The following is a 19,630-nucleotide window of genomic DNA, read 5'->3' as shown; positions in this document are numbered from 1 at the left end:
GATGGTATCTTGCTGGAGGATGCTTCCGTATCATACGCATCATTTGACAGAGCAGTGGCCATGGTACGGGATGCAGGCCCTAGGGCCTGGCTAGCAAAAGTGGATATTGACTCCGCTTTTCACTTATTACCGGTACATCCTGATTGTTTTCACCTTTTAGGCTGTCGAGTAAATGACAATTACTACTATGATATGTGCCTCCCTATGGGATGTTCTATCTCGTGCTACTATTTTGAACTTTTTAGTTCTTTTTTGGATTGGGTAGTGCGGTATGAGACAGGCTGTAACGCTGTTACGCACTACCTGGATGATTTTCTTTTTGTGGGCCCCGAAAATTCTGACCAATGCAAAATATTAATTAACAAATTTAAAACGATAGCGAACGATTTCGGTATACCTTTATCTGCAGATAAAACGATCAGTCCCGTGCAAACGTTGACATTTTTGGGCATAGAAATTGACACGGTTGCTATGGTGTTTCGCTTACCGGCTGAAAAAAATTCAAAAAACGTTGAGTTTAATTGAAGGTCTGAGCTCAGCGCGGAAGGTAACGTTGGAACGAATGCAATCGCTATTGGGTTTATTAGTTTTTGCCTACACAGTTATGCCTGTCGGCAGAGTTTTTTCATTGTGGTTGCCTTTGGCAACGAGAGGGGTTTCACAACTGAGTCATAGACTGCGTGTCACTAGGTCCATGTGGTCGGATCCTGAGGTTTGGAAGTACTTCCTGTAGACGTACAATTGTCACACGTGCTTCATTTCAAAAGAGATTTCGAGCCAAGATTTGGAGTTTCTCACAAACGCAGAAGTAGTTTCGTTTTTTTAGCAGTTTTTGGTAATCAATGGTGTAAAGACAGCTGGCCAGCATCTTAGCAAACGCTAGTTGTTTGCCGTGATCCTGTCTTCTGTGGACTGTTTCCAATTGTTGTGTCGGTCAAGCTCTGGTTTGACAGCTTAGCTAACAAAAAGATAGTTTTTCAGACTAAACACCCAAAAACTGCACTTTGCATAAATTTCATGTCATCTACGTCCCTTTCAGTTTTATGCCTGCTCCACCGTCTGGCTCTGCTATGCCTGAATTATAATATATGGCCCCGGGCTCAACAGATGACGGATTGTGATAACATGCTGGCTGACATGCTACCACATTTTGATTGGCAGGTCTTCAAGAACAGTTTTCCCAATGCACAGCTGGTGGGCTTGCCTTGCCCTCTTTCTCTCTGGGACGCGGTGGCGAACAGCTAATGCTGCTAATCCGTTCTTCGGTTTCCCCATCGACCTGGCAGTCTTATGGTAAGGCATGGGAGGAGTCGTGCTTATTGCTAGGAGGAAGGCCAGTACACGCGTCTGACCAATGCAGATTAGAAGTTACGGTCGAATTTATTGGTCAGCTTCGGGACAAGGGTATATTGGGTTCATCAGCGCAGCAGCATCTATCTGGCCGAGCATTTTATTTTCAATTATTAGGATGGGTCAATGTGAAAAAAAGCATTTATCATCAGACAGGCGATGAAAGAGTGGAAGTGGGTGCAACCAAGTCACTAATGCCGGCGCCTCATTTCCTTAGCCCTCCTTCATAGCATTATGAGCATCTCAAATTTTATGTGCACTTCCCAATTTGAGTCACTGTTAGTATCTGCTGCATTTGGTTTAGCTTTCTTTGGGGCGCTTTGCATTAGCGAGCTTGTCCCCCAGTCGAGAGTAGTCTAAAGGGAGGGTTATTATTCGATGACGTGGTATTAGTTAAAGAGGAAATACGCCTTCATAAGTCAAAAACAGATCCAGACAGGAGAGGTACATGGTTGCTAATCCATCCGTATGAAGGGCAAGTTTGTCCTGTTCGATTAATTAAGGCTTACTTGGAAGTTAGACGAAGCGGGAGGTTCTTCCTTACTCACCTAGACGGCTCGCCGTTGATGAGGTATCAATTTCAAGCATTATTTGGTAAGTGTTTGACGGCATCAGGAGTATCAGTTTGGGATTACGGGACTCACTCATTTCAAATTGGTGCTGCAACCGAGGCAGCCAAACCAGGTTTGCCCAACTCTGAGGTGCAGAGGATCAGTAGATGGAGCTCAGCTTGTTTTTCTAGGTATATTTGGCCAGATTTATTAAATTAACTCTGTCATTTTTATTTGCAGGTGCTGGCAGTCCAACCGAGTGGCTGTTAGGCCACTCCTACATATTTTGGGCTGGTCAAAGGGCTGAGTGTCGCCCAGGTGGGAGGAACCTGGGATTTCGAGGCCTGAATTTTTCTTGGTGGAGTATAAGAGGTTTGCTATGGCCACAAGTTTTACCCGAAGTAGTGGACATTGCAAGAGAAGCCAGGGGTCCGGTGGTGCTGGTACTGCATGCTGGTGGTAATGACCTGTGCACTTACAAAATTGCTGAATTGATAACAATGATGAGGTCAGATATAGCCCGTTTGCACAATTTCTTCTAGGAACTTATATTTGTCTGGCAATAGGTTCCTCGGGCAGTCTGGCAAGGAGCCAGAGATGGCATGGCTGTAGAACGCACCAGGAGGACAATCAATGCCCGGATATTGAAATTTTTAAGAGAAAGGCTTGGTGTGGTTATAAGGCACAAGCAATTAGAAGGGGACAATAGATCGTTGTTAAGGCTGGATGGCTTGCATCTTACAGATATTGGGCTCGATATCTTTCTAACAGGCGTATAAGATGGAATCGAGAAACCCTTGATGTTGATGGGTGGGGGTCGGAGTCATGTGTAAGGACACATGATCCTTCCGTGGCGGGAATTAAAGAAAGGACACATGAGTACGGCTCGTCGGCTGACTTGCCTGTGAATAGACAATAGGGCATTTGGCGGCGATCATGGTTTAGTAATTTATGTGCCTTTCTAAGTGGTTAAAAAATATGTTGACAGTTATAAAAAATGCTTTAATAAAGCTGTGAACAACCTTTAGTATGTCTAAGGATTACGTGTGGGAGGGATCATGGTGAATGTTGGTTGGGGTCTCCGCAGTCTGGCAGGCACGCCACTGATTAAGAATGGTGCCTCTGACTGCAGTGCCCCTTTCCTTCCTGGTTGCCATGGACACGTTAGGTGTCCCTCCACACTTATGAATATGTAAAAGGGGGCGGTGTGTAACAAGTTGGGAGCCAATCAATATGTATTATGGTTTATTCCCCCTCTCTTCTGAGATTATAAAGGTTGTCATCTCCTCCTCTCCCTCTCCTTCCCCTCTTTGTGAACGACGGGTCTCGGAGGTGCTTGTCTCACCCTCCCTCCCCTTTTAATGTTTGTATTGTAATTTTGGCATTTAGTTTATTCTTTTAGATGCAAATCACAGCGGGAATTAAAGAAAGGACACAGGTACGGCTCGTCGACTGACTTGCCTGTGAATAGACAACAGGGCATTTGGTGGCGAGCATGGTTTAGTAATTTATGTGCCTTTCTAAGTGGTTAAAAATATGGTTGACAGTTATGAAAAATGCTTTAATAAAGCTGTGACTGACCTTCACCCATCAATCTAGTGTTCTGGTTTTATTAGTATGTCTAAGGGTTACGTGTGGGAGGGATCATGGTGAATGTTGGTTGGGGTCTCCACAGTGTTCTCCTGTAAGCTATGACCTACTACAAGACACATTTTCTTTTAGTACAGGGTGGGCCATTTATATGGATACACCTGGGTGGGCCATTTATAAAGTTGGATCCAAAATGTCTGACTTCAAAATGGCCGCCAAGGTCACCACCTATCTTGAAAAGTTTTCCAATATACTATTGTGCCATAAACAGGAAGTTGATATCACCAACTATTCCCATTGTATTTATTTGTATCCATATACATGGCCCACCCTGTAGTTTGAAGCATGATACATTCCCAATGAGTTTTTTTTGCCACACTTTTCCGAAAATCTAGTAAAATTGGTGCGTTTTTACTGAATTTTCAGAAGTCATTGCATAAAAAGCATTGTGTGACTACAGCCTAATGTCTACCTTTAGCTTTTTTATACATCTTCATCTAAAACTTGGGTCTGATAAAGTAGGGTGTCACTTCTTCCTGCCTTTTTTAAGGTCAATTACAGTTGTAAGAAAATGTAAGTGAATAACTTGGACTTAGGGCGGATGCAGACAAACGGTTATGCAAGTCACACTCTAATCCAAGTTTAATCAGAGGATGATCATAATGTGATCCAATTCTTTGAAATGAGAGAATCAAAGCACACTGTGAGGAAAACCATTCAGCAAGCATCAACTGAAATTTCGGACCACACTTCTTTTGCAAATTTTTCTAGGTCTCATATATTTGAAGAGTGCCTTCTCACAACAGCAATTTTAAGATCTCTCCACAGTTATTCAATGGGATTTAGATTTGGACTCATTACTCGCCATTTCAGAACTCTCCAGCGCTTTGTTTCCATCCATTTCTGGGCACTTGTTGAAGTATATTTGGGGTCACAGTTACGCCCCTTCCAGGGTAGTCTGGTTCATGGCACAGTGGGGCCACAAACCCCCCAAGCTCGTGCCCACCAGTCAGGGCGTGAGCGTGACAGTTGCACAAATGCTGATTATGACCCCATAAGATGCTCCATATAAAAATGTGCCACATATAATGCTCCATACAGTTCATTATCGCCCCATAAGATGCTCCATATAACAATGTGCCACATATAATGCTCCATACAATTAATTATGGCCCCATAAGATGCTCCATATAACAACTGGATGTTAATTTGGAATTAGAGGATAATATATACATAGTCATTTTGGATTTGCTCTTTTCCTAGTCATGCCAATGACAGTTACAGCATGAGCCTTTAATATGAGGGCAATTTGTAGTCCTTGAATGGACACTGTTTGGCAATAAACTCTAGTGAATACTAGAGGGTTTATTTCTATTTTCTATCTTAGGAGAGGCTATTTTTATATATTTTTATAGCCAAAGGAATTAGCTATTTGTGTGCATGGTGGTGGGTCTTGGATTGGGTAGCTGACAGGGCCTTCAGGGATAGAAGGGACAGCCGTCACGGAGTGGGGGCGCCGTGTTGAACCTAGGGTGCCAACCTCCACTGTCAGGAAGGTACAGCATGTGTAGGACTTTATTAGGGCCACATTAGGTTTGTGTACCATTATCTTTAACCTGGCACCTTCCAGATTAGTACCCTTGTACCAATACCCAATTTCAGTTTGGTGATGGTAATTTATGTATTTGTCTAGTGTTGATCATTTGGTTTTTTTAAATATTTATGAATAAAAAATGCTTTTAGGGTTTTGTTTTTCTGTGGTTTAGTTTATTTCCAATATACCCTAGTTACCATTTAGGTTGGTTTCTCAAGAAACAGAAACCACATCATGACCTGGAGCAGTGGGTAAGATAGTGTGAGAGATGAGAGGCCATGCCGTGATGCCAGCAGAGTTGTTACAGCAGCATTATATGGAGCATATTTTAATATGGAGCATCTTATGGGGCCTATCATAAATTTTACGGAGCATTATATGGGGCGTATTTTGTATGGAGCATCTTTTAGGGCCCATCATGAACTGTATGGAGCATTATATGGGGCTCCTGATTCAATATGGATATTCAAAACACTTAACCTACAGTCATGGACAAAAATTTTGAGAATGAGACAAATATTAATTTTTCCAAAGTCTACTGCTTCATTTTTTCTAATGGCAATTTGCATATATTCCTGAATGTCAGAGTGATCAGCTTAACAGCAATTACTGTACTTGCAAAGTCAATATTTGCCCAGAAAATGAACTTTAACCCCCAAAACACATTTCAACATCATTGCTGTCCTGCCTTAAAAGGAGCAGCTAACATAGTTTTAGTGATTGATCCATTAACACAGTATAAGTAGATAGCCGTAGGCACAGCTTTAGTACAGTGGTGCTCAAGTAGGCGCCCAAACCCTATAATATGAAGGATAAGCTTGGCACACACTCAGAGTGTGTGCCAAGCTTATCCTTCATGATCCATTAACACAGGTGTGGGTGTTGATGAGGACAGGGCTGGCGATCAATCAGTCATGATTAAGTAAGAATGACATCACTGGACACTTTAAAAGGAGGCTGGTGCTTGGTATCATTGTTTCTCTTCAGTTAACCATGGTTATCTCTAAAGAAACACGTGCAGCCATCATTGCACTGCACAAAAATGGCCTAACAGGGAAGAGTATCGCAGCTACAAAGATTGCACCTCAGTCAACAATCTATCGCATCATCAAGAACTTCAAGGAGAGAGCTTCCATTGTTGTCAAAAAGGCTCCAGGGCGCCCAAGAAAGACCAGCAAGCGCCAGGACCGTATCTTAAAACTGTTTCAGCTGCGGGATCGGACTACCAGCAGTGCCAAGCTTGCTCAGGAATGGCAGCAGGCTGGTGTGAGTGCTTCTGCACGCACTGTGAGGCGGAGACTCTTTGAGCAAGGCCTGGTTTCAAGGAGGGCAGCAAAGAAGCCACTTCTCTCCAGAAAAAACATCAGGGACCGACTGATATTCTGCAAAAGGTACAGGGAGTGGACTGCTGAGGACTGGGGCAAAGTCATTTTCTCTGATGAATCCCCTTTTCGATTGCTTGGGACATCTGGAAAACAGCTTATTCGGAGAAGAAGAGGTGAGCGCTACCACCAGTCTTGTCTCATGCCAACTGTAAAGCATCCTGAAACCATTCATGTGTGGGGTTGCTTCTCAGCCAAGGGAATCGGCTCACTCACAGTCTTGCCTAAAAACACAGCCATGAATAAAGAATGGTACCAGAATGTCCTCCAAGAGCAACTTCTTCCAACCATCCAAGAGCAGTTTAGCGCCCAACAATGCCTTTTCCAGCATGATGGAGCACCTTGCCATAAAGCAAAGGTGATAACTAAATGGCTCATGGAACAAAACATAGAGATTTTGGGTCCATGGCCTGGAAACTCCCCAGATCTTAATCCCATTGAGAACTTGTGGTCAATCATCAAGAGATGGGTGGACAAACAAAAACCAACAAATTCTGGCAAAATGCAAGCATTGATTATGCAAGAATGGACTGCTATCAGTCAGGTTTTGGTCCAGAAGTTGATTGAGAGTATGCCAGTGAGAATTGCAGAGGTCTTGAAGAGGAAGGGTCAACACTGCAAATATTGACTTGCTGCATTAACTCATTCTAACTGTCAATATAACCTATTGGTACTCATAATATGATTGCAATTATATTTCTGCATGTGATATAAACATCAGACAAACACTAATAAAAACCAGAGGGCAGCAGATCATGTGAAAATATAATTTTGGTGTCATTCTCAAAAATTTTCGCCATGACTGTACTGATGTCTCAATTAATTTTACTTTTATTGGTATCTATATATTTTTTTTACATTTACCGGTAGCTGCTGCATTTTCCACCCTAGGCTTATACTCAAGTCAATAAGTTTTCCCAGTTTTTTGTTGCAAAATTAGGGGGGTCGGCTTATACTCGGGTCAGCTTATACTTAAGTATATACGGGTAATTCCTCTTGGAAGAAAGGGAGCAATAAAACTAAAGTATAACATTGAAAATTGGTAATGGCACAAAGGGGTTAAGTTACGTAATATTTACTGTACATTAAGTAAGGTTCATCATGTGTCCACATTCACCAACTAAGCAACAAAGTGTTTCTGGAAATTGCTTCAAATACTGATATCATGTAAATTTTGTTTTCTTTTTTGCTTCAAGTTAGAGGAAAAAACAGGAACTGGAATTTGGAAATGTCTTTGCTACTAGATTTTAGTTTCATTATTGTAATATTACATTTTGTATACTCTTTACTGCAAAAATTCAATCATATACTGAAACCATGACTAAGTGTAATACCTAATGGGAAATTGATAGTGCTAATATTAATTCTCAGATAAATTGACAGTTAATATTGTCAGGTTTTTGATCCTTGGAGGGGTTTTCTTGTCACAGAATATTGATAACCTATCAACAGGGTGAGTCATTGATATAAGATCAGTGGTGGTCCAGCACCAAGCAAACCCACTGATCATCTCTTATTAGCTCTGGCAGTCACTGGATACAAACACTTTGGCCCGATTCATCAAGAACGGCAATGTTCAAGCTGGTCTTCATGAGGAGAAGTGCTGGAGTCCAAAGCTACTAATTCATGAAGAAGTATACATCTTTGAATCAGGAATCAGGAGTTCTGGATGAGTGGCGTGCACCTCTGAGTGCGCATCGCCACAAATCCTTCCGAAGTCCCTCCTGGAGTAAGATTTGTGGCATAGTGAATGCTGCTCATCATGAATTTGACGGTGTCTACACCCCTGTCTTATCCAAGATTTAGCGCAGCCACCAGTTGCACCAAATCATTTGACTTTTCAAAGCTTAATATGCCAGAATACTGGCATAAAAGCTTTGATGAATCGGCCCTATCAATAAAGCTGCAAAAATAAGCTCAATTCAATGCACAGCAGTCACTGCTGGGTAATGATGATCAGTTCCTATTCATTGGAACTGTTCTGCAGCACATGGCAGCAGTTGCTACACATTGAATAGAGTAAATAACAGCTGATCGGTGGAAGACAACATCTTTGAAATACAGTATAAATTATACAAATGCAGTCTGAGTATACAAATGAGATCATACAAGGTTAAGTACATCATGTTTGGCGTACCTGGTGATACTCCCAGCTTATGTCATGAACAAGTCCTTGGACCCTTATAGACACATTAGATATCAAAATAGCATTCTTAAGGCATCAGTGAAGAAGTACAGTACAGACTAAAAGTTTGTTTGGACACACCTTCTCATTTAAAGATTATTCTGTATTTTCATGACTATGAAAAATGTACATTCACACTGAAGGCATCAAAACTATGAATTACAGTTAGGTCCATATATATTTGGACAGAGACAACATTTTTCTAATTTTGGTTATGGACATTACCACAATGAATTTTAAACAAAACAATTCAGATGCAGTTGAAGTTCAGACTTTCAGCTTTCATTTGAGGGCATCCACATTAAAACTGGATGAAGGGTTTAGGAGTTTCAGCTCCTTAACATGTGCCACCCTGTTTTTAAACAAAAAGTAATTGGACAGATTCAATAATTTTAAATAAAATGTTAATTTCTAGTACTTGGTTGAAAACCCTTTGTTGGCAATGACTGCCTGAAGTCTTGAACTCATGGACATCACCAGACGCTGTGTTTCCTCCTTTTTGATGCTCTGCCAGGCCTTCACTGTGGTGGTTTTCAGTTGCTGTTTGTTTATGGGCCTTTCTGTCTTAAGTTTAGTCTTTAACAAGTGAAATGCTGCTCAATTGGGTTGAGATCAGGTGACTGACTTGGCCATTCAAGAATATTCCACTTCTTTGCTTTAATAAACTCCTGGGTTGCTTTGGCTTTCTATTTGGGGTCATTGTCCATCTGTAGTATGAAACGACGACCAATCAGTTTGGCTGCATTTGGCTAGATCTGAGCACACAGTATGTCTCTGAATACCTCAGAATTCATTCGGCTGCTTCTGTCCTGTGTCACATCATAAATAAACACTAGTGACCCAGTGCCACTGGCAGCCATGCATGCCCAAGCCATCACACTGCCTCCACCGTGTTTTACAGATGATGTGGTATGCTTTGGATCATGAGCTGTACCACGCCTTTGCCATACTTTTCTCTTTCCATCATTCTGGTAGAGGTTGATCTTGGTTTCATCTGTCCAAAGAATGTTATTCCAGAACTGTGCTGGCTTTTTTAGATGTTTTTTAGCAAAGTCCAGTCTAGCCTTTTTATTCTTGATGCTTATGAGTGGCTTGCACCGTGCAGTGAACCCTCTGTATTTACCTTCATGCAGTCTTCTCTTTATGGTAGATTTGGATATTGATACGCCGACCTCCTGGAGAGTGTTGTTCACTTGGTTGGCTGTTGTGAAGGGGTTTCTCTTCACCATGGAGATTATTCTGCGATCATCCATCACTGTTGTCTCCCGTGGGCGCCCAGGTCTTTTTGCATTGATGAGTTCACCAGTGCTTTCTTTCTTTCTCAGGATGTACCAAATTGTAGATTTTGCCACTCCTAATATTGTAGCAATTTCTTGGATAGATTTTTTCTGTTTTCGCAGTTTAAGGATGGCTTGTTTCACCTGCATGGAGAGCTCCTTTGATCGCATGTTTACTTCACAGCAAAACCTTCCAAATGCAAGCACCACACCGCAAATCAACTCCAGGCCTTTTATCTGCTTAATTGAGAATGACATAACAAAGGGATTACCCACACCTGTCCATGAAATAGCCTTGGAGTCAATTGTCCAATTACTTTTGGTCCCTTTAAAAACAGGGTGGCACATGTTAAGAAGCTGAAACTCCTAAACCCTTCATCCAATTGTAATGTGGATACCCTCAAATGAAAGCTGAAAGTCTGAACTTCAACTGCATCTGAATTGTTTTGTTTAAAATTCATTGTGGTAATGTCTATAACCAACATTAAAAAAATGTTGTCTCTGTCCAAATATATATGGACCTAACTGGAACACATGTGGAATTATATACTTAACAAAAAAGTGTGAAACAACTGAAAATATGTCTTATATTCTAGGTTCTTCAAAGTAGCCACCTTTTGCTTTGATGACTGCTTTGCACACTCTTGGCATTCTCTTGATGAGCTTCAAGAGGTAGTCACCGGAAATGGTCTTCCAACAATCTTGAAGGAGTTCCCAGAGATGCTTAGCACTTCTTGGCCCTTTTGCCTACACTCTGCGGTCCAGCTCACCCCAAACCATCTCGATTGGGTTCAGGTGACTGTGGTGACTGTGTAGGCCAGGTCATCTGGCGAAGCACTCGATCACTCTCCTTCTTGGTCATATAGCCCTTACACAGCCTGGAGGTGTGTTTGGGGTCATTGTCCTGTTGAAAAATAAATGATGGTCCAACTAAACGCAAAGCGGATGGAATAGCATGCCGCTGCAAGATGCTGTGGTAGCCATGCTGGTTCAGTATGCCTTCAATTTTGAATAAATACCCAACAGTGTAACCAGCAAAGCACCTCCACACCATCACACCTCCTCCTCCATGCTTCACGGTGAGAACCAGGCATGTAGAGTCCACCCGCTCACCTTTTCTGCGTTGCACAAAGACACGGTGGTTGAAACCAAAGATCTCAAATTTGGACTCATCAGACCAAAGCACAGATTTCCACTGGTCTATTGTCCATTCCTTGTGTTCTTTAGCCCAAACAAGTCTCTTCTGCTTGTTGCCTGTCCTTAGTTTCCTAGTAGCTATTTTACCATGAAGGCCTGCTGCACAAAGTCTCCTCTTAACAGTTGTTGTAGAGATGTGTCTGCTGCTAGAACTCTGTGTGACATTGACCTGGTCTCTAATCTGAGCTGCTGTTAACCTGCAATTCTGAGGCTGGTGACTCGGATAAACTTATCCTCAGAAGCAGAGGTGACTCTTGGTCTTCCTTTCCTGGGGCAGTCCTCATGTGAGCCAGTTTCTTTGTAGCGCTTGATGGTTTTTGCCACTGCACTTGGGGACACTTTCAAAGTTTTCCCAATTTTTCGGACTGACTGACCTTCGTTTCTTACTGTTTTCTTGCCATAATACAAATTCTAACAGTCTATTCAGTAGGACTATTATCTATGTATCCACCAGACTTCTGCCCAACACAACTGATGGTCCCAATCCCATTTATAAGGCAAGAAATCACACTTATTAAACCTGACAGGGCACACCTGTGAAGTGAAAACCATTCCCAGTGACTACCTCTTGAAGCTCATCAAGAGCATGCAAAGCAGTCATCAAAGCAAAAGGTGGCTACTTTGAAGAACCTAGAATATAAGACATTAATTTCACTTGTTTCACACTTTTTTGTTAAGTATATAATTTCACATGTGTTAATTCATAGTTTTGATGCCTTCAGTGTGAATGTACAATTTTCAGTCATGAAAATACAGAAAAATCTTTAAATGAGGTGTGTCCAAACTTTTGGTCTGTACTGTATATGTCAGCATGCCTATTTTTTACCTATTGTAGAGTGAAGCCTACTTCCTTGTACAATTGTTCACTTGAAAAAGACACATGCTACACAGTATACATTTTTTTGTACAAGGCCCTATGAATGAAGTATGTTTTGTTTCTATTTCCTGATACTGTGTGTTTACAAGGACCGGCAATACAGGAAATGCCACAGGTAACAGCAGGAAAAATATTACAGACTGGAAAGGCCAATTTAGATGAACCGATGATTGAGAGCCGGACTTAGGATGCTCATTCGGAGATTATTGTCTTGTTTAAATATTATGGCAATCACCCGATGAACAAACAAAACCATCATTTGGTGATTGAATCGTCCATTAAAATCATCAGTATTGTCTGCACATTCTCTTGTATAGACAGATGTGTTGCCAATAATAATGATATTCTGTGGACAAAGGACAATTAAATTAACCCCTTCACCCCCTAGCCTTTTTTACCTTCATGACCAGGCCAAATTTTATAATTCTGACCAGTGTCATTTTATGAGGTAATAACTCTGGAACACTTCAGGCGATCCCTCTGATTCTGATACTGTTTCTTAGTGACATATTGTACTTCATGATAGTGGTAACATTTCTTATATAAAACTTTTGTTTATTTGTTTAATAAAAAAACAGAAATTTGGCAAACATTTTGTAATGTTCAAACTTTTAATTTTTATACCCTTAAATCAGAATCATGTCACACAAAATAGCTAATAACTAACATTTCCCACATGTCAACTTTACATCAGCACAATTTTTGAAACACAATATTTTAGAACGTTATAACGGTTAAATGTGATTAGTGATTTCCTATTTTTTCAACAAAATTTACAAAACCATTTTTTTAGGGACCACATTACATTTGAAGTGACTTTGAGGAGTCTATATGACAGAAAATAACCGAAAGTGACACCATTCTAAAAACTGCACCACTCAAGGTGCTCAAAACCATATTGAAGAAGTTTATTAACCCTTCAGGTGCTTCACAGGATTTTTAGAATGTAGATGGAAAAAATGAACCTTTAACTTTTTTCACACAACTTTTACCTTAGACCCAAATTTTTTTATTTTCATAAGGGTAAAAGGCAAAAATGGACCCTAAAAAATGTATTTTACAATTTCTCCTGAGCATGCCGATACTCCATATGTGGGGGGAAACCACTGTTTGGGTGCATGACAGGGCTCGGAATGGGACGAGAACCATTTTACTTTTTGAATGCAAAATTTGTTAGTATAATTAGCACATGCTATGTTGCGTTTGGAGAGCCTCTGATGTGCCTAAACCATGGAAACCTCCCACAAGTGACACCATTTTGACTAGACCTCTCAGGGAACTTATCTAAATGTGTGGTGAGCATTTTGAGCCCCTGGATGCTTCATAGAAGTATATAACATTAAGCCATGGAACTAAAAAAAAATCACATTTTTCCCCTCCAAATTTTTGTTAGCCCCAAATTTTGCATTTTCAGAAGAATAACAGGAGAAACTGCGACATACAATTTGTTGTGTAATTTCTCCTGAGTACGCCGATAGCCCATATGTGGGGGGAAATTACTGTTTGGCCACATAGCAGGGCTTGGAAGGGAAGGAGTGTCAATTGACCTTTTGAATAAAAGATTTGCTGGAATAATTAGCTGACACCATATCGCATTTGGCGTGCACCTGATGTGCCTAAACAGTGGAAACACTTCGTAAGTGACACCATTTTGTAAACTAGACCTCTCTTATCTAGATGTGTGGTGAGCACTTCAAACCCCCAGGTGCTTCACAGAAGTTTATAATATTGAGCCGTGAAAATAAAAAAATCATATTTTTCCAACAAAAATGTTGTTAGCCCCAATTTTTTAATTGATGAAGAAAATTAACCCAAAAATTTGCTGTGCAAATTACCTGAGTACACAGATGGGGTTCAGAAAAGAAGGAGTGATGTTTTAGAAAGCAGACTTTGATGGTCAGCCAGTGTCTTGCCTCGATTTGAGAGCCCGTTATGTGCCTAATCAGTGGAAAATACCAAAAAGTGTGACCATTTTGAAAGTTAAAACCCACAAGGAATGTATCTAGATGTGTGGTGACTGGTGAGCTCCTTGAACCCCCAGCTGCTTCACAAAACTTTCTAATGAAAGAACATGCGCCAAATATGGACTAAAAAAACAGTAATAAAGGTAAATAAAAATTGATGATGGTTGGGAAATAATATTAGAACATGCTCTTTATTATTAAATATAGCAACAGCAATAGAAGATAGAAGGATAAAATAACTATGTATATGTATATATTTTTACATTCATATGTATATGCACATATCACACACCATATAATTAATACAATAAAATCGGCATGTGGCAGGTCAAAAAATGTGTATATATACTCTGGATACCCCAGCGGACCAAATAAAAGGATATATAAAAGTATGAGTACAAAAAAGAGAGAGATCGTATGTCAAAAAAATATTAAAAAATACCAAGGGCAAATAATGTGAGACCAAAGTGATAAAAAAAATATAAATAAAATATATATATATGTGCGTATATAAATAAACCACATATGATAAATATATAAAAGTGTCACATAACAATAAAAGCTTGTGTATAGGTACCTACTAAAGGTATTTGGGACAAAAGACTGTGCAAAAATCAACTAACAGGCAGCTAAACATACAAGCCTTGCTGCAACTACACCAAAAGAAAAAGTGCTATTTGACCATATGATCCAGTCTATCTGATGTCACTTACTTATAAAGCTGGGGAAAATTGCTTCCAGGACCGCCAATATGTGGTGATATGTACCCCGACGCGCGTTTCGGACCCAAGAAAAGTTCCTTCATCAGGGGGTGTAATAGACCGTGACCGAGGGGTTTATATATCAAATGAAAATGCCGATATTGGCGTCCACAGCATACACGGCGCATGTGCCACCCAGACATCCCGGAAGTCCCAGACCCAGCACCACGTGGCCGGACGCACATGATAGGACATGGCGTTTCCATGGACACCGCGGCGCCACAGTCCGGACATCAGAGCGCCGGGCACGCATGCGCACTGCCGCAGGCCTGACATGGGCAGAGAGGTTTGTATATGTATAGTGCCCATAGCAAACAGAGCGCCTGCGCAACACGGAGCGCCAGAGCGTTCAAGCCACAACGCACGGTAACCACCGCTACAGAATGCGTAACCATGGCCACCAAGACGCCGCAGCCCAAACACGATGGCGCCGAGCACGCACGCGCCCCGTAGAGCTGGGCTATATAGAAGATAAATTGAAGGTAGTGAAAGCATCTAGGCTCAAATAGCTCTGCAGAAGCAGCGTTACGTGAATTGGTGTACAAAAGGGGGGGAGAAGTGTTGAGATGGAATATGTACCGTTATAATAGTAATAGTAATAATAATAGTAGTAATAGTAATAATAAGGGACTAATCATGAGTGACTTGGATAAATAAAAAAATATATATACTGTATACAGTATATATAGGCCTAGTTGGTGAGTGAGGTATATATGTAAGGGTGAAATAATTAAAAAATAAAAATAATAACAGCCTACTGTGTTATTCAAGCCCAGTGCTAGTGTCCGCAGCGCGCACAGCTCCCCACATCCCCAAGAAGCAGGATGTAGAGCGAGCAAATGCACCACCGCAGGCACAGCACCGGCAGTAGCAGACAAAAACGGGAAAAATACTTGAAATAACAATAATGGAAAGAATATACAGATATGCATATATCAAATATATATGAATGTGTATAGTAGCACATTAGTAGGTTGCATATCTCTTCATGGTTAAATATCATTCTTTTATTATATCTTTATATTTTAAAAGTGTATATGTCTATTTTTATTTTAGTTTTAATCTTTGACCGATATGGTAATATTTATTTTTAACACCTCTATTTTTATATGATTCTAGGCTATTATAATACTCACCTTGCGAGTACCTATTCAATGTTGATTCTGGATGGGCGGTCTTCTCTGGGGGACTCTTCTTCCGTCATATGGATGCTGTTACTTGGAAGCTTACCCTGGAAGAAAAAATACATATGAATCTTTTATGTATATGTATATATATCTATATTCTCTCATGTTTGTATATATTGGCATGCTTAACGTATAACATACATTTTTTTCTATGCAATCCTATGCTACTATACACATTCATATATATTTGATAAATGCATATCTGTATATTCTTTCCATTATTGTTATTTCAAGTATTCTTCCCCTTTTTGTCTGCTACTGCCGGTGCTGTGCCTGCGGTGGTGCATTTGCTCGCTCTACATCCTGCTTCTTGGGGATGTGGGGAGCTGTGCGAGCTGCGGACACTAGCACTGGGCTCGAATAACACAGTAGGCTGTTAATATTTTTATTTTTTAATTATTTCACCCTTACATATATACCTCACTCACCAACTAGGCCTATATATACTGTATATATATATTTTTTTATTTATCCAAGTCACTCATGATTAGTCCCTTATTATTACTATTACTACTATTATTATTACTATTACTATTATAACGGTACATATTCCATCTCAACACTTCTCCCCCCCTTTTGTACACCAATTCACGTAACGCTGCTTCTGCAGAGCTATTTGAGCCTAGATGCTTTCACTACCTTCAATTTATCTTCTATATAGCCCAGCTCTACGGGGCGCGTGCGTGCTCGGCGCCATCGTGTTTGGGCTGCGGCGTCTTCGTGGCCATGGTTACGCATTCTGTAGCGGTGGTTACCGTGCGTTGTGGCTTGAACGCTCTGGCACTCCGTGTTGCGCAGGCGCTCTGTTTGCTATGGGCACTATACATATACAAACCTCTCTGCCCATGTCGGGCCTGCGGTAGTGCGCATGCGTGCCCGGCGCTCTGATGTCCGGACTGTGGCGCCGCGGTGTCCTTGGAAACGCCATGTCCTATCATGTGCGTCCGGTCACGTGGTGCTGGGTCTGGGACTTCCGGGTTGTCTGGGTGGCGCATGCGCCGTGTTTGCTGCGGACGCCGATATCGGCATTTTCATTTGATATATAAACCCCTCGGTCACGGTCTATTACACCCCCTGACGAAGGAACTTTTCTTGGGTCCGAAACGCGCGTCGGGGTACATATCACCACATATTGGCGGCCCTGGAAGCAATTTTCCCCAGCTTTATAAGTAAGTGACATCAGATAGACTGGATCATATGGTCAAATAGCACTTTTTCTTTTGGTGTAGTTGCAGCAAGGCTTGTACGTTTAGCTGCCTGTTAGTTGATTTTTGCACAGTCTTTTGTCCCAAATACCTTTAGTAGGTACCTATACACAAGCTTTTATTGTTATGTGACACTTTTATATATTTATCATATGTGGTTTATTTATATACGCACATATATATATATTTTATTTATATATTTTTTTATCACTTTGGTCTCACATTATTTGCCCTTGGTATTTTTTAATATTTTTTTGACACATGATCTCTCTCTTTTTTGTACTCATACTTTTATATATCCTTTTATTTGGTCCACTGGGGTATCCAGAGTATATATACACATTTTTTGACCTGCCACATGCCGATTTTATTGTATTAATTATATGGTGTGTGATATGTGCATATACATATGAATGTAAAAATATATGCATATACATAGTTATTTTATCCTTTTATCTTCTATTGCTGTTGCTATATTTAATAATAAAGAGCATTTTCTAATATTATTTCCCTGCCATCATCAATTTTTATTTACCTTTATTACTGTTTTTTTAGTCCATATTTGGCGCATGTTCTTTCTGTTCTTGTAGTGGTTTCACTATATTGCCTTGACACAGGCGGTGACCGGTATTTTTATATTTTAATTTTTAGCTTATGGGTATTCTATTTTAGTACTTCCTTTTCATAAATAATACCTGGTGTTTTATCCTGTGTCTATTTTATAACAAAACTTTCTAATGTAGAGCGGTGAATATAAAAAAACTAATTTTTCCTACAAAAATGTTATTTTAGCCCCAGTTTTTTAATTTTCACAAGGATAGCAGAAGAAATGTAACCCAAAGTTTGTCGTGCAATTGCTCCTGAGTAAGCCGACACCCCATATATGGTCGAAAACTGCTTTTGCAGCACAGTGCAACGCTCAAAGGGGAAAACGCTGTATTGGAGATTTTGCTGGAGTGATTTGAGGGTGCCATGTCATTGGCAGAGACCCTCAGATGCCAGAAAAGCAGAACCCCCTATAAGAAACACCATTTTACAAACTACACCTCTCAATGAATTCATCTAGGGGTGCAGTGATCATATTGACACCACCAGTGGGTCACAAAATGTTATACCATTGGGCAGTGAAGGAAAAAATAATTACATTTTTACCACCAAAATTTTGTTTTAGCCCCAGATTTTACATTTTCACACTGGGAAATGGGTAAAAATTGCATCAAAATGTGTTCCACAACTTCTGCCGAATGTGGAAATACCCTGTATGTGACTGTACAGTAATGCTTAGCCATATCTCGAGAGACGGGACTGACGGAGCGCTATTGTAAAATAGCGCTCTGTCCCTCCTGAGTCTCGCTGTATGGCTAAGCAGTACTGTTATACAGGAGTCATCCTAGAGTGCAGAATTTTCCTTAATAGTTTGCTGGCTCCATATACAGAGGCCTTAATTTGCTAGAAGAGCAGAATCACACCCCTAAAGTGCCCGCGTTTTGAAAATTACACCCCTTTGAGAATTTATCTACTGGTGTCTTGACGATTTTGAGCCCATGGGTGTTTTGCTGAATCAAGCAGCAGTGGATGTTGCTGAGTGAAAATTTTAAATTGCCATTGAAGTGACCAGTACATTATGCCCAGCTCATGCACCCGTAATTTAGGTGGGCTTTCATTGCTACAGAAATGATAAACATGTGGACACTAACTGTGTTTTTATGCACATTGGGGCTCAGAAGTGTGAGGAGCATTTGGATTTTGGGAGCACAGAATTTGCTGAATTTCTTTTGGGTGGCAAGGGCTATTTCACTTTTCCAGAGCCTTAGTGTTACCAGTATTGTGGAAGCCCCCTGTTTTTCCGCTAACAGATGACAGACTTGAGTGAGGACTTGTGGTTTGAGTTGAAGCTTTTTTGTGAACATTTTACATAACATTTTGATCACATTTATCCTGTGCTCTACACTGAGCTCTTACATTAGGGTTTCCCTTTAAAAATCTCTGAGTGACGTAATTCAGATGAAACCTCCAAGGGATCCATTCACTATAAAGAGGCAGCAGAGTTACTACGGACTCTGTCTGGCCTCTGTTCAGCGGTGTCATACTTTTCAGAGGTGCAGAAAACTGAGGCCAACAGTGGTTGCCAATCCAAGAGCACTGCTCCTGGCACTGAGAACCTGATATTAGCTTTCAGTTAGCTGTCACCCGGAAGTGGTCGCGCATGCACAGCCACTGTGCGCGGGCGATAGCCATGACGTATCCATACGTCCAAGGTCAGTAAGTACTATCTACTAGAACACACATGCAAAACTCTGGCATGTGTGTTCTAGTACCAAGTCTGGTAAGTATATTTGGACCATGACACTTGGTGGGGTGATGGGCCCCCTGCCTGGCATCACACTTTCAACTGTATTTGCATCCTGAATGCCGATACCGTTGAAAGCAATGATGGAGAAAGGAGCTGCAGCTGAGCTTCCCTCTGACATCATTTGCCCTCTGCGTCTAACATCTCAGCACAGCAGGCA

This window comes from Ranitomeya imitator, chromosome 5, assembly GCF_032444005.1.
Source record: "Ranitomeya imitator isolate aRanImi1 chromosome 5, aRanImi1.pri, whole genome shotgun sequence".
Taxonomy (NCBI): domain Eukaryota; kingdom Metazoa; phylum Chordata; class Amphibia; order Anura; family Dendrobatidae; genus Ranitomeya; species Ranitomeya imitator.
This window is presented reverse-complemented; position numbering follows the sequence as displayed.